General features: G+C 39.9%; 1 protein-coding gene across 1 annotated transcript in view; it reads left to right on the forward strand.

Moving 5' to 3' along the window:
* The first annotated feature begins 443 nt into the window (after window positions 1-443).
* Window positions 444-14,584, forward strand: part of iars1 (isoleucyl-tRNA synthetase 1) — a 91,694-nt gene continuing 77,553 nt past the window's right edge. The window contains exon 1 of the mRNA XM_028825253.2: window positions 444-537. The gene's annotated coding sequence lies outside the window, so the exon portion shown is untranslated. The remainder of the gene's footprint in view (window positions 538-14,584) is intronic.

The raw sequence follows: 14,584 nt of genomic DNA on the forward strand, positions 1-14,584 counted from the left end.
AGATTACAAAGTATTGCAACTAAAAATAATTTACTTACAAAATGCTGTACATGTCCATTATAAAGTTCACAGACACACGTCGCATTTCATTTCGCTCCCTCTTCATTCGACTGGAATTAGACTTTCAGGCGACACATCTTCCAAGACGTTATAAAATTGAAAATTTTCCATCTTTTCCAGTAACAAGTCCACTTACAGACGGAGATAAACGACAACACAAAAATGACTCGCAAGTACAAGTCAAACCTGACGAATGACGTGTGTCGTAAAACAATAGACATGCGCAGAACAAATCGGGCAGCGTCGTGAAATGAATTTTAATTAAGCAGAGAGCGCGTGCGCGAGACAAATCGGATGGGGACTCGTGTCGCAAAGTAAAAAAACGCAGATCGTGCAGGGTCGTAATAGTAAAGCTCTGCGCATGCGTGCGCAAATCGGGTAGGCATGCAGATTGGGACAGTCACTTCCATTTCCAGCCATGCTTTCTTTTTTCTCCTTCCTTGCCGGTTGCATCAGTCAGGTTATCGAGTGATACATGTAAGTGTCATTGGCTCTTTGTTGAGTTTCGTTTTGTCTCGATTTTAATCAGAATTTCACTTCGACAAGTTCTGACTGAAGAGGAATTGATATTGTCCTCAATTTAGTTTTAAAACAAAAACACATCAGCAGGACACGTTGTTCTATGGTTTGAGGGGAAGCTTGGTGTTCCCTGCTGATTCCTTAATTTTTATATAAACTCATGTGAGTAGTTGAATACTTTTTATTCGCTTTTCTGTGAGTGACGTATGTTTGTGGCATCTGCTAAAGATAATATTGAATGCGCGGCAGAATTCTGCGCATTGCTGACATATTTGGTCTGGGTCTCCAGAATTTGTATAAACTCTTTAGATCATCTTGTTTTCCTGCACTTACTCGGGTCGCTACCATTATGCCACCTGCGTAGGTGTACTTTCCGGCATAATATTGTGCTTGATTGTGTTTAAAATTACGAACACAGAATTTCCGAAATTGAAGAATATTAACCTCAGGTTAATAATGAACTCTACATTCTACACAAACTTATGTAGTCCCTCAAAGCAACCAGTGTTTAGTTTAATTGCGTTTGAAAGAAAACTCCAGACTTTTCTCATGTTTTCATTAACTGCAGTCTGTCTAATTCGTTCTTTGCTTTGAGTATCAAAGCCTGATCGTCGTCTTCGTAACAGCCATGAATCCACAGGATCGAAGCATTTGAGTGGAGGGACAACCAATCGTATGAAGAGAAATGCGGACACAGTGCTTGTCAGTAACGAGGCTTTTGTTGGAGTAAGTTGTTGAGTTAGTTGTAGTCCATTTTCAACCAGTAAGCGCGAACGTGGGTTTTTTGCAAACAATCGACTTATTTAATATATCTAGTCGATGCCACGGCCAGCCGTTGCGGCAGAGATGCCAGTACACCAGCGAGTACTGTCAAAAAAAATCACTGTATAATAGACTACTACCACCATTTCTAGACACATAAAAGAGCACTGCATTGTGGGTTAAATGTTTCTAGGCTATGCGGAGTGTTGCATTTATGGTCTGCACTACTGTAGGAATTTCTGGAGGGGGTGTTTGCGGGCCACCATCTGAATAGGCCGTTATTTGGTCTTCACAGGACAGATTCTGTGCCAGGTCTGAGTTGATGCTGATGACACTCAAACTGCTCATTTGATCTTGTGCTATGGATGACGTTAAGTATATCATGAGCTTAAGTTTTGAAAAAACTGGTAACTGGAAGGTTGGTGCATTTTGGAGGGCAACTCATTGATTCATTCATTCATTCAGTGGAATTTAATGGCATTGACATACATTTAATTTGTTTCCTTTATAAACGAGGGCATAATTAGTAATAATAACGGTCCAGCGTATTGATGTGGTGTTACTTTTTTATTACTTTACATGTTATACAACTATTTTAACATTACTGCTACCGCTTCTACTAATAAAAAATAGTACCACTAATAATAAAGAGAATATAAAGTACAACAACAATAACTACTAATAATAACAATATTAAATACCACTACTAATAATAGAAACGACTTATACAACTATTGAACTTACTGAATGTAGATTTGTAAAACATACTTGCAAATGCAACAAAAGCTGCCTTGTCATTCTTTCATTTTTTTTTCTTCTCTGTGCTCCTGACTGCTGCTGATCTGAAGCCAACTCTCTGCTTGTTATTAGAAAATTATCACGACAGGTGTCAACAGCGTTAATTTGACAATTCATGAAATAGCAGTAAGTCCAGATGAGTCCAGCTGCGGACCTTCAGAGCTCCATTGAGGAGGTTGTCACTATGGTTAACAGTGTTTTGGGAGTAGTTATCTGTCTCAAGTCAGATAAACCAAGTGACAAAAATGTGCAATGAATATTCTCTAATTGAATTCCTTTATTGTCATTGTACACAGTACAGTGAGATTCAATGTGCAGCTCCTCCACAAAACAATAATCTTCCCATAAAATAACAAATATCACAATACAATATGAAAACATAAGTACAATGTACTTACACTAAATGTATAAAGTGCTCTACTGGGGAGCACTTAATGGATTGACCAAGTGCGTTTATAGCTCTTGGGATGAAACTGTCTCTGAGCCTCAAGGTCTGTGATTGAAAGGCTCACAGCATTTGCCGGATGGGAGAAGTTCAAATAGACTCTGGCATGTGTGAGTCAAATCCATACAGATGCTGTTGGCTTTGCAGAGGCAGGGTGTGCAATAGATGTTCTCCAGGGCTGGAAGCTGCACTCTGGCAATCCCCTGCGCTTTCGACACAACTTGCTGTAGAGCTTTCCAATCAGCAGCTGTACAGCTGAGATACCACAAACAAATACAGTACAATTGGTCAATATACGCTTTGTGGTGCTGTGGTAATAGTTCTACAGCACTTGTTGAGGGAGGTCAGCTTTTTTCCACACTCTTAAGAAAAGTAGACGTTGCTGTGCCTTCTTTAGCAATTCCATGGATTTAGCTGTCCATGAAATGTCCCTGGTGATGTATATTCCCAGGAACGTAAGGCTTGATACATGTTCCCATTAATGAAACCTGGATCATGATCCTTATCATGTGATCCTCTGAAATCGACAGTGAGGTCTTTGGTCTTCCCTTTGTTGAGGGATAGGTTTTTCACTGAGCATCTGAACAACAGTGATAGGTTGCTCAGTGAACATCTCAGTAGATTTTTCACCTCAGCTCTGTGGGCTGATTCGTCATTGTTGGAAATTAGCCCAATCACTGTAGTGTGTGATCTGCAAATTTTGTGATGGTATTGGTGGTATACGCAGGTACACAATCTTGAGTAAAGAGGGAGTAGAGTATCGGGCTCAGTACTCAGCCTTGCAGTGTGCCTGTGTTCAAGGTTATGGTGGAGGAGAAACGGGGGCCCAGCCATACCACCTGATGGTGCTTGGATAGGAAGCTAAGGATACAATTACATAGTGTTATGCTGAGGTTCAACTGGTGCAGTTTATGGATGAGCTGGTAGGGGACAACGGTTGTGAAAGCAGAGCTATAGTCTACAAATCGCATCCTTACATATGTGCCCTGTCCCACTAGATGAGTCAGGGCGGTGTGCACAACTAGAGAAATGGCATCCTCTGTGTATCTATTAGCTCTGTAAGCAAATTGATATGAGTCCAGGGAGGCAGGGAAGTTGGCTTTAAAATGAGAGGCCACAGGACCACAGTCTTTCAAAGCATTTCATTATTTTTTATTTATTTATTTTTTTAATTTTTATCTATTAATTTTATTGTAATCATTCCATACATATAATTTATAACAAAAAAGAATTGAAGACAAATCAGACCCCACCCTTGAGAAGGAGAGCTTAGCCAAAGGAGAATTGCTTAAGGCTTTTTAATAGGGCAAAAACAAACAAAAGAAAGGAAGAAATATATATAGGTAAATAAAAAAAAATGGAGAAGGGAAATAAATGCGGTAATAATTATTTCTGTTATTCTAAAATATTATTGATTAGATCCTGCCAGGTTTTGAAAAAATTCTGTACGGATCCTCTGAGAATTAGATTTTTTCCAATTTCAAATAATGTAAAACATCGGTTTCCCACTGACTTATCAGAGGAGAGTTAGGATTCTTCCAGTTTAACAAAATAAGTCTGCGTGCCAAAAGTGTTGTGAATGCGGTCACCGTTTGTTTGTCCTTCTCCACTTCAAGTCCATCTGGAAGAACACCGAACACAGCGGTTAATGGGTTAGGAGGGATTGTGACCCCAAGGCTGTCTGAAAGGCACTTAAAAATTTTGGTCCAAAATGATGTTAATTTGGTGCAGGCCCAAAACATGTGACCCAGTGAGGCAGGAGCTTGGTTGCAGCGTTCACAGGTTGGATCTTGCCCTGGAAATATTTTGGACAGTTTTAAGCGAGACAGATGAGCTCGATATATAATTTTGAGTTGAATAATTCTATGCTTTGTGCATATGGAGCTTGAGTAAATTCTCTGCATTGCTACCTTCCACTCCTTTTCTGATATATTGATTAAGAGATCTTTTCCCAATGTCCTCTTGGGTCTTTGAAAGGTAGGGACTCTAATAAGATTTTATATAATGTGGAAATGGTGTCTAATTCCTCGAAATTGAGCAGTATTTTTTCCAGCATTTTGGAGGGTACAAGGTGAGGAAAATCGGGCAGTTTCTGTTTAACACAGTTTCTAATTTGAAGATGGTGAAAGAAATGTGTAGCTGGGAGGTTGAATTTGGAACATAATTGTTCAAAGGATGCAAATATGTTGCCTCTATAAAGATCTCTGAGCATTTTAATCCCAGATCTTTTCCAGGTATTAAAAACTGGATATGTTTGCAAGGGTTGAAAGAGGTGGCTCTCTTGCAGAGGTGCCACAGATAAAAGATTCTCCATCTTAAAATGCTTTCTAAGTTGGTTCCATATTCTGAGTGAGTAAAGCACAATTGGGTTATTAGTATATTAGTATATAACTTGCATTTATTGGAGCGCAGAGCAGGGAGTATAAAGAAGTACTACAGGATTTTACTTCTATTGCAGACCAGGCTTGTGTATGTTCATTTATTTGTGTCCAGGTTTTTATAGCTTGTATGTTTGCTGCCCAGTAATAAAATTGAAAATTAGGTAAAGCCATGCCACCTTCTGCCTGAGGTCTTTGTAGGGTCGTTCTTCGGATACGTGGGTGTTTTGAGTTCCAAATGAATGAGGTTATTGTTGAGTCTAATTGCTTAAAAAACGATTTATTGATATATATTGGAATGTTTTGAAATAAAAAAAGAAGTTTAGGAAGGATATTCATCTTAACAACGTTAATTCTCCCGGCTAGAGTGAGATGAAGGGTTGACCATCTATGCAAGTCCTGCTTAATTTTTTCCATACAGACAGCAAAATTTTGTTGATAAAGAGCTTTATGTTTACTTGTGATATTTACCCCTAGGTATTTAAACTGATCTGCTATGGTAAAAGGTAGGGTGTCCAATCTAATATTATATGCTTGTGAATTCACTGGACGAGTATACTTTTATTCAGATTAATTCTGAGACCAGATATCTTTTGAAATTCTGTGAGTGCTGTTAAAACTGCAGGCACAGTGTTTTCTGGGTCTGATATATATAAAACCATATCATCTGCATATGGAGAAATTTTCTGTTCCAGTCCTTCTCTGATAATCCCCTTTATCTGATAAGAATTTCGACAGTGAACTGCCAGCGGTTCAATGGTAATTGCAAACAGCAGTGGTGACAAGGCACATCCTTGTCTGGTGCCACGTTCTAGCTTAAAGTAGTCTGAACAAATGTTGTTAATACAAACTGAATCTTCTGGATTGGTATACAGTAGTTTGATCCATGCACAAATATTCGGGCCAAACCCAAATTTCTCCAATGCAGTGAAAAGGTAGTTCCATTCAATCATATCAAATTCTTTTTCTGCGTCTAATGATAGTAATATCTCTGGGGTGTTTGACTTTGCTGGTGAATATATTACATTAAACAGGCGTCGGAGATTGGAAGATTAGTGTCGGCCTTTAATAAATCCGGTTTGATCCTATGATATTACCGAGGGCAGCACTTTCTCCATCCTTCTAGCTAGAATTTTTGAGAGTATCTTAACATCATTATTCAGGAGTGAAATTGGTCTGTATGATGCACATTTTAACAAGTCCTTATTTTGTATAGGAAAGGCAGTGATTAATGCTTGACGAAAAGTTTGAGGTAGTATTTGGTTGTCTCTAGCTTATGTAAATGTTGCCAATAAGAGGGGAGCTATCTGAGTGGAGAATTTCTTATAAAATTCTACGGGGTAACCATCAGGGCCTGCTGATTTCCCACTTTGAAGCATTTCATTATTATTGGTGTCAGAGCGATTGGATGATAGTCATTTATATTACTGATGTTGGTTTTCTTCTGTACTGCCACAATAATGGCATGCTGGGATCATTTCTAACATCAAGGAGAGGTTAAAGATGTTTGTGAATACCTTGGCAAGCTGCTCAGCACAGTTTCTACGCAGCTATCCTGAAACTCTGTCCAGCAGAGTTTACATGGATTAATCATCTCCAGCATGCATCGTACATTACAGATTCTCAGTCTGAAGGTGGGAGATTTGGCATTCTCTGTGGCTATAATCTTTCCAGGTGGAGTAAAATTAAGCGTTGCTAGATTCAAAACAGACAAAAATGTGTGGAGATCATTGGTCAATGTGACATCACTTTTGGGAGAGACAGGGCTGCCTTTGTGGTTGGTATAGCTTTAATGCCTTTTCACATGCCCCTTGTATCCATGCTGTAAAAACGATCAGTGAAACAGCAGGGCCTGCAAAGCTTGCCAAGGTATCGTGCAAAGTTCTGTTTGTGATTGTTTTGTGATGGTTAATATATATATATATATATATATAAAAAAATAAGTTACTTATATAAAAGCCACATCAAATTGTTTACCTGTATTTATTTACTTATCTCCCTACAGTGTAAAGTCACAAGTAACAGTTGTGTAAAGTGTGACAGGAGCTTCCACCTGCAGCTGAAGTCACTTCAGTATGTGAGCAAAGCAATTGTACTGAGAAGGCAGACAGACTTATTAATTTTGGGTGAACTGCTCGCTTGTTGTTGAAGGACAATTTCATTGGCAAAATGATGCCCAACCTCTTGCTGCATCCAAACGGTGCCATCTTTTGCATTTATGCCTGGTGCAGCTGCGTTGTTCTTATGTGTGAGTGGACGTTTCTTGCAGGGAGGGCTTTTATTCTCTTTCTCAGATGTAGAACTCTCATCCTCATCTGAGTTCACCTCTGTTATAGCACGTCTTTATTTGAAAACTAACAGTGTCAGATTGGGGGGAGCATGAATGTGACTGACAAATTAACAGTGAATAATAAAACAAAACATTAACTTTTACAAGTACCATAAATTTACAGAGGCTGTTACAGACTCAAATACATCAAATGTATGTTTTTATTCTATAATTGTAATAATAATAGCCGCTTACTACTCAAAAGAGCTAATGAGTGAAGGACCTGGGATCGAAACCGCAACTTCACAACTTGGAGACAGCAGTTCTTACCTCTGCACCTCCCAAGCAGACGTATATGTGTGCGTGTCCTACCCAATCCCAATTTCTTTTACTTTTGTTAAATTCTAGAAACAAAGCACACTTGTTTTGTTGTATCTGTGTCTTTTGTGAAAGTGTTTATTTGATATTTGGACTTCAGTCTTCACACGTTATACACTTCACGTCATCATTTTGCCAATTATTAGTGTAACATGAAAAGAATTTCTGTTTCAGTTATGTGTTCAACATTTCTTGCCTCGCATTTCCTGTCATCCAGCATTTACACATATCGTTGTAGACAGGGAACACGCACGAAATGCATGTGTTCCAAATAATGATACATTATTTACCCTATACAGTTCAAGGCACCTCACACCCAGATACACAGATTTAAGCTGGGAGAACTTTCTGTACGGCTAAAGCTGCATTGGTGAGGGATGGGGTGGCAGGCTGCTTGCTGCCAGTGCTGATCGACTCATTTGCAAAACAAAAGGTGATGAGGAGGTGCGAGGGAATTTAAGGTGGCCTGGGATTATGAGGTTTTTCATAGGCTTTAGGGATTCTAGTATTAAGAAAAAGTGTAAATAAACAAGCAAAATGTACTCTAGTAAAAATTGAAGTACCCCACTGACCTTTCTACTTAAGAAAAAGTAAGAAAGTACATGCTTGAAAATATACTTAAAGTAAAAGTACTAGTCCAATGTATTCCCTTATTCAACAGTATAATATGGAGTTAGGTGTGCCTACTGAATGTAAGACGTGTTAAATACAAAAATAGGTTGTGCATTTTAATTATGAATGATGCACATTAACACTTCATAAACTGAACTTCAGTTGAAGTCACATTCTCAAAACTTCACTTTACTTATTCCTTTATTGCTGCACTGTACTCTCACTTTGAATGACCATCCATTTTCCATTTTGAAGCACGGTAACATATCAAATGTCCAATCTCATAAAAGTGACTTATTAGACATCTACTCTGATCATGCCCTACTTACCCATATTTTTGTTTTAAAACTTGTTTGATTTGGGTGTAATTGTACAGGTTTATTTTACTGGGGTTTGAAGTGTGATAGTGGTGGGAGCCGGACAGCATGTTGTTGTTGCACGTCTGTACTATCAGTAAAAACTTGGACATTCCTGTTATTCCTTTCTTTTTTCTGGTACATGTGAAGGCGCTTTTGCAAACGGGGCCCAAGGTTGAGCACATGAGTCACCCTGATAGTAGATGCAGTAATGCGGAAATGTAAATACACAAGTCCAGTAACAAATTGTACAAAACCATTCATACAGTACATGCTAATATAAATGTGTTGGTATTACATTTACAGTATATGATAATGAGAAAATGATCAATGAAAGATCTTATTCATCAATGATGATGTAACTCCAAATAGACAAAACATGAATCAGATAGGCAGTACTTTCACTTGCTCTTTAATCATTTAAACAAAGCAAGCTGATGGCATAATACACGCATTTTAGCATTCCAGTGCCGCACTACTGAATTGATTTGTTCGTGCTTGTGAATCAGTTCTCCTGATTCACTGAAAAGAGTCGTTCAAAAAGAATGGACCGTTCATGTGACTGTAAAATGTAACTCATAGCCACATAGAAATGTAATAGAGTAGAAAGTCGAGATATTTACTGTTAAATGTAGTGGAGTAAAACTCAAAAGTATCCACAGCTAAATCTACTTGAGTGAAATATAGATACATGAAAAATATGCTTAAGCACAGTAACGAAGTAATTGTACTTCATTACATTTCATCATTGAATAAACAATAATTTAATTAACAAGTTAACACGTAATAAATAACATTACATAAATATAAAGAAGAATTCTCAATTGAAAAGATTTTCTTTGAATAAGTAAGGATTAGATAATTTAAATATGAGCCTTACAGATGAAAAATTAATAATAATAATCTTGATTAATAAACAAGCTTAAAAATCAAATCTGAAAATTGCTGCTTAATTTTCTGTTTATGGAAAACGCCTCCTTTTAATCATGTTAAAGCTAGTAGTATGGAGATCGGATTCAGTTTGGTTAAGAAATCGGATATTAATGCCACTTTAGAAAGTGATGGGGGTGGTGGTTAATGAAAATTTAGTGGAAAATTAATTTATTATCATTGCAAAAGTCATTTTCTTCATCTTTGTAAACAAATTTGTTTTTTTCTTTGCTTTAAATCGTATGGTCGCTTTGATTAAATTTCTTTAAAATAAAAAAAGTGTTTAATACGGGGTTACTACTATACTAGTAATCATACTAATCATACTTTTCCAATTTAAATAGAATGAAACAAAGTTTGAGTAATCCCTTCAATTTGTTTCTCTGTGATTATATGAAAATTCCCTAAAATATATGGAAACCAAGTATGTTAAATCATAAGGAGGTAAATATACTGTACAATTGTGAATTGTATTAATCCATGTCTACTGGACATTGTTCAAAATGTCTTCTTTGGAGTGTAACTTTCCAGTTATTGTGCTTCAAGCTTACCTAATTCACTGTTAGCCCATTTAATCGCCAAACATTCTTTCTGAATAGTTGAATAATTGCGTTCTCTGGGGAGTAATTTCCTACTCAAGTATGTAATAGGGTGTTCTTCACCATCAAGTACCTGGGAAAGGACCGCGCCTACTCCGAATGTACTAGCGTCTGTTTGTAGAATAAAATCTTTAGAGAAATCGGGATTTCGTAGCACTGGATAAGAAGACAAAGCTTTTTTTAAATCTGAAAAGGAACGTTCGCAAAGTTCTGTCCATATAATAGGGTGGTTTTTTTCTTCCTTTAGTAAGCTCTGAGAGAGGAGCAGCCCTATTTGCGAAGTCAGGGATGAATCTTCTGTAGTAACCAGCTAGTCCAAGAAAAGCGCGCACCTGTTTTTTGCGTTTTAGGATGTGGATAAGCGAGCACCTCCTGTATTTTCCTTAATTGTGGACGAAGTAAACGCCTGCCCATGGAGTAACCTAGATAATGAGTCTCAGACATACCTAGTTTACATTTCTTAGGGTTAGCAGTTAATCCAGCTAGTTTCAGGCTATCAAGTACAGCCTGGAGACATTTTAAATGCGAATGCCAATCATTGCTGAAAATCACCACATCATCAAGATACGCCCCAGAATATTCAGAATATGGACGCAGTATCTGATCCATCATTCGCTGAAACGTTAAAGGGGCCCCATGAAGACCAAACGGGAGTCTTGTAAATTCATAAAGTCCATCAGGAGTCACAAATGCTGTTTTCTCACAACTGTTAGCATCTAGAGGCACTTGCCAATAACCCTTTGTGAGGTCTAGCGTGGAAATATAGGTCGCCTGACCCAGTTTTTCCAAGAGTTCGTCTACCCGGGGCATTGGGTAAGCATCGAATTTAGACACCTTATTCAAGCGCCTAAAATCAATACAAAAGCGAACCGAACCGTCTGACTTGGGAACTAACACGACCGGACTACACCAGGCACTTTTGCTTTCACGAATCACACCTAGCTCTAGCATCTTTTTGACTTCTTCGCGCACAATATTTCTTCGTGCTTCCGGGATTCGAAATGGCCGCATCTGCACCCGAACACCGGGTTCAGTGGTGATTTTATGTTCTGCTAAACTAGTGACGCCTGGCAAGTCTGAAAAAACATCAGTGTTCTGTTCTATTAAGTTTAATAACTCTGTCTTTTGTGAATCAGTCAAATCGTTGCCAATGACAACATCAGTCTGAGAAACAGCAGTCAAGGAAGTGTGAACCTCTTGTCAGTCGTGCCATTTCTTTAAGAGATTAATGTGCAAAATTTGAAATGGTTTTCGCCGGCCTGGTATCATAACCTTGTAATTTACTGGTCCCATACGCTCCTCAATAACTGCTGGGCCCTGCCATTTAGCTAGGAATTTGTGTGAGTCAGACGGTACCAGTACTAAAACACGATCGCCCAGTTTGAATTCGCGAAGCTGACTGCGTCTATTGTAAAGACGTTTTTGTGTTTCCTGTTCCCGTTGTTGATGTTCCACAGCAATAGAAGAAAGTCTGGAAATTCTTTCTTGTAAGGAAACTACTCGCTCTGCAAAACCCTCCCCAAGCGAAGTGGTTTCATGTCCTATCCATTCCTCTCGTACAACATCTAGGACGCCTCTTTTGGGCGCCTGCCAAATAACAGCTCGAAGGGACTCAAACCAGTGGATGCCTGCGGCGATTCTCGTACGGCAAACAAAACAAAAGGCAGGACAGTGTCCCATGTTGTGGGATCATTATGAGCAACTGTTCTGATCATTTGTTTTAAGGTTTTGTTAAATCATTCAGTCAAACCATTAGTTTCTGGATGGTAAACGGTGGTGCCCAATTTCTTAATAGCGAACCGTTTACATAATTGTTTCATCACACGAGAAGTGAAAGGTGTGCCTTGGTCAGTTAAAATTTCCCTAGGAATGCCAATACGAGTAAACATCACACAGAGAGCTTTGGCTACAGAGGAGGAGTTGGCCTTTTTCAAAGCAGCTACTTCTGGATATCGCGTTGCATAGTCAACTAACACCAGCATATACTGGAAACCGTTTTTAGTTTTAGGCAAAGGTCCTACAATATCCAATCCCACCCTCTGAAAGGGGACATCCAAAATAGGCATAGGGCAAAGGGGAGCCCGAGGAGGCTTATAAGCGGAGACGATTTGACAGTCAGGACATGAATTGCAGAACCGTTCAACATCTTTTCCCATATTCAGCCAATAAAATCGTTTCGATAACCGCTCTCTGGTTTTATCAGCCCCCAGGTGCCCCCCCAAGATGTGAGAGTGGGCCAGCTGTAAAAGAATTTCCCTATGTCCCTCAGGTACTACTAACTGCTCAATAAATTCCCCCAACAAATGGTCTGTAATCACTCTGAAAAGACAACCGTCTTTCTCCAAAAAATGTGGTGTTTTCAAGCTCCCGCTATCGCGGTCTTGGTAATAGGAGTCACTAGCAGTGTAAGCCTGTTTAAATGCATATTCCAATGTGCCATCAGCATGCTGCAAGCGCACAAAACCCGGCTGCTCGCTAGTACTCGGTTTGGGTTCCGAGACATTTACAATCTGAGAGGATGTGGAAGGGCCTTGCCAATCTGAGAAATTGTGAGGGGTGTCTTCCTCAGACTCACTGGAGAGATCTGGTTCAATATGTAATTGGGATCTAAATTGTTCCCAACTGCCACCAGTTCCCCGTCTCCCTCCCCCCGAATAGGTTCAACAGGCGAATCAACTGGCGAGCGATGTTCAGCCATTAATCTAGGAAAAAGAGCATTCCTTCTGCCTATCAGCAAAGGCCAAGGGCATGAGTCAGAAACAGCAGACCACACTTTAAAGTGACGACCCTTATAAGTTAAAGGAAGAAGTAACGTCTCATAGTTTTTAACATCTCCATGTACACAGCATATTTTTACAGTCTCAGTATTAATATGGTAACTGTCGTCAAGACAGTCGCTTCTGACAACACAAAGGTCACTGCCTGAGTCCAACAACGCTGTCACTTCTCGGCCCCCGAACTTCACCGAGAAAAATAAGCCATATTTCTTTTTCGATGGATCCGGAATATTCGAGCAACAAACCTCCGCTATGCCAACTTCCATTGAACGAGCTGGAGACAGGCAACAATCTCTCACCAAGTGACCGGGTTGATCGCACCGGAAACATCTTCGTTCAGCGCCACTGAGTCGGCGACGTCCACAACCACTTTCTCCAGAAGCAGGCATCTCATTCATGATTGCACCAACTGCATTCCCTGGAGGCCTAGCCGACGACATCCGATAATCAGTTGCTGACGGTTGACGACGTTCCGGTCCACGGTCAAGTTGACGAGGATACTCTGGGCGATCGCTTATAGGTTGTAATACAGGATACGGACTACCAAAGCCACCGCTTGTTGTCAAAGCGGTCTGTGAGCCTTCTAAACGTTGGGAAATAACATCCAGTGATTCAAGGTTGTGACGAAGAAACTCATCTCGGATGGGTGCAGGTATTCCAAACAGCACTATGTTCATAACAACCTTTTCCACAATGCGCTCTATCTTATCTCCCTCAAACCAGCAATGCACTTTATGAATCAAATCTTGTATTTGTGCACGAATGGAAATGGCCATATCCAGCCTCCAGTTGTAAAGTGCAAAACCTTTCGTCAAAAAGGTCGTGGCTTTCCGCAAAACAATTTGATCCTTCAAAAAACCATAATCGCCAAGCTTTTCGGCAGGTACATTTCGTAATGAAAGAAGGGCGTCACCAGATAAGAACGGGGTGACGATAACAGCCCAATGACGTTTGTCCCATCCTAACAAAGTCGCCACTTGTTCAAAAGCCAAAAGAAACATCTCCGGGTCATCAGACGGACCCATCTTCGTCAGCACATTCTTAGCATTGTCCGGAAGCGGAGGCAGAGGAACAACTCGTCTAGCAACTTGCGCAGGAGTTGGTGGTGGTGGAGGCGGAACATAACGTTGAGGGATTGGAGTAGCTCTTGGAGGCTGAACATACTGTTGGTTATCTCTTCATCGGACACTCGGAGGTTGGACACTTGGAGGACGCTCGGAATCTAAATCATCTTCTGGATCGTATGGGAGTGGAACGTTCTGGGCGACTTGAAAAAGGTATTCGGCTTCCAACTGCGCATCCATCTGTACAACCACTCCTGGTACCACTTGTCACGCTTGGGTTACAAAATTGCACAGAAGACCAGAGGAAGTTGAAGAGACTGGAATTTTATTCAAACACTGCAAACAAACATTTATCTTTTAAAAGGGTTTCAAACGTGCTCCTTGAGACGAGTTAACACCTCCGTTTGTCATTTAAAAGCAACCAAGGACTTCGGAGGAGGAGGAATATGAGCCAGGAGCAGGAGAGGTCTGAGAGAGAGAAAGAAGCAGATAATCAATTTAACAAACTGAAAGAAGCCCCTGCAGGCTTTTTGAGAAGGCGGAACACCGCGCGAGAGGCACATGACGCGACAGAGCCGGCCAGAAGGGAAAGGAGAAATGTGAAAGTAGTCTGTCTATGTTTCCTAGTGGTTTTCCC

Source organism: Erpetoichthys calabaricus, chromosome 18 (genome assembly GCF_900747795.2).
Source record: "Erpetoichthys calabaricus chromosome 18, fErpCal1.3, whole genome shotgun sequence".
Classification (NCBI taxonomy): domain Eukaryota; kingdom Metazoa; phylum Chordata; class Cladistia; order Polypteriformes; family Polypteridae; genus Erpetoichthys; species Erpetoichthys calabaricus.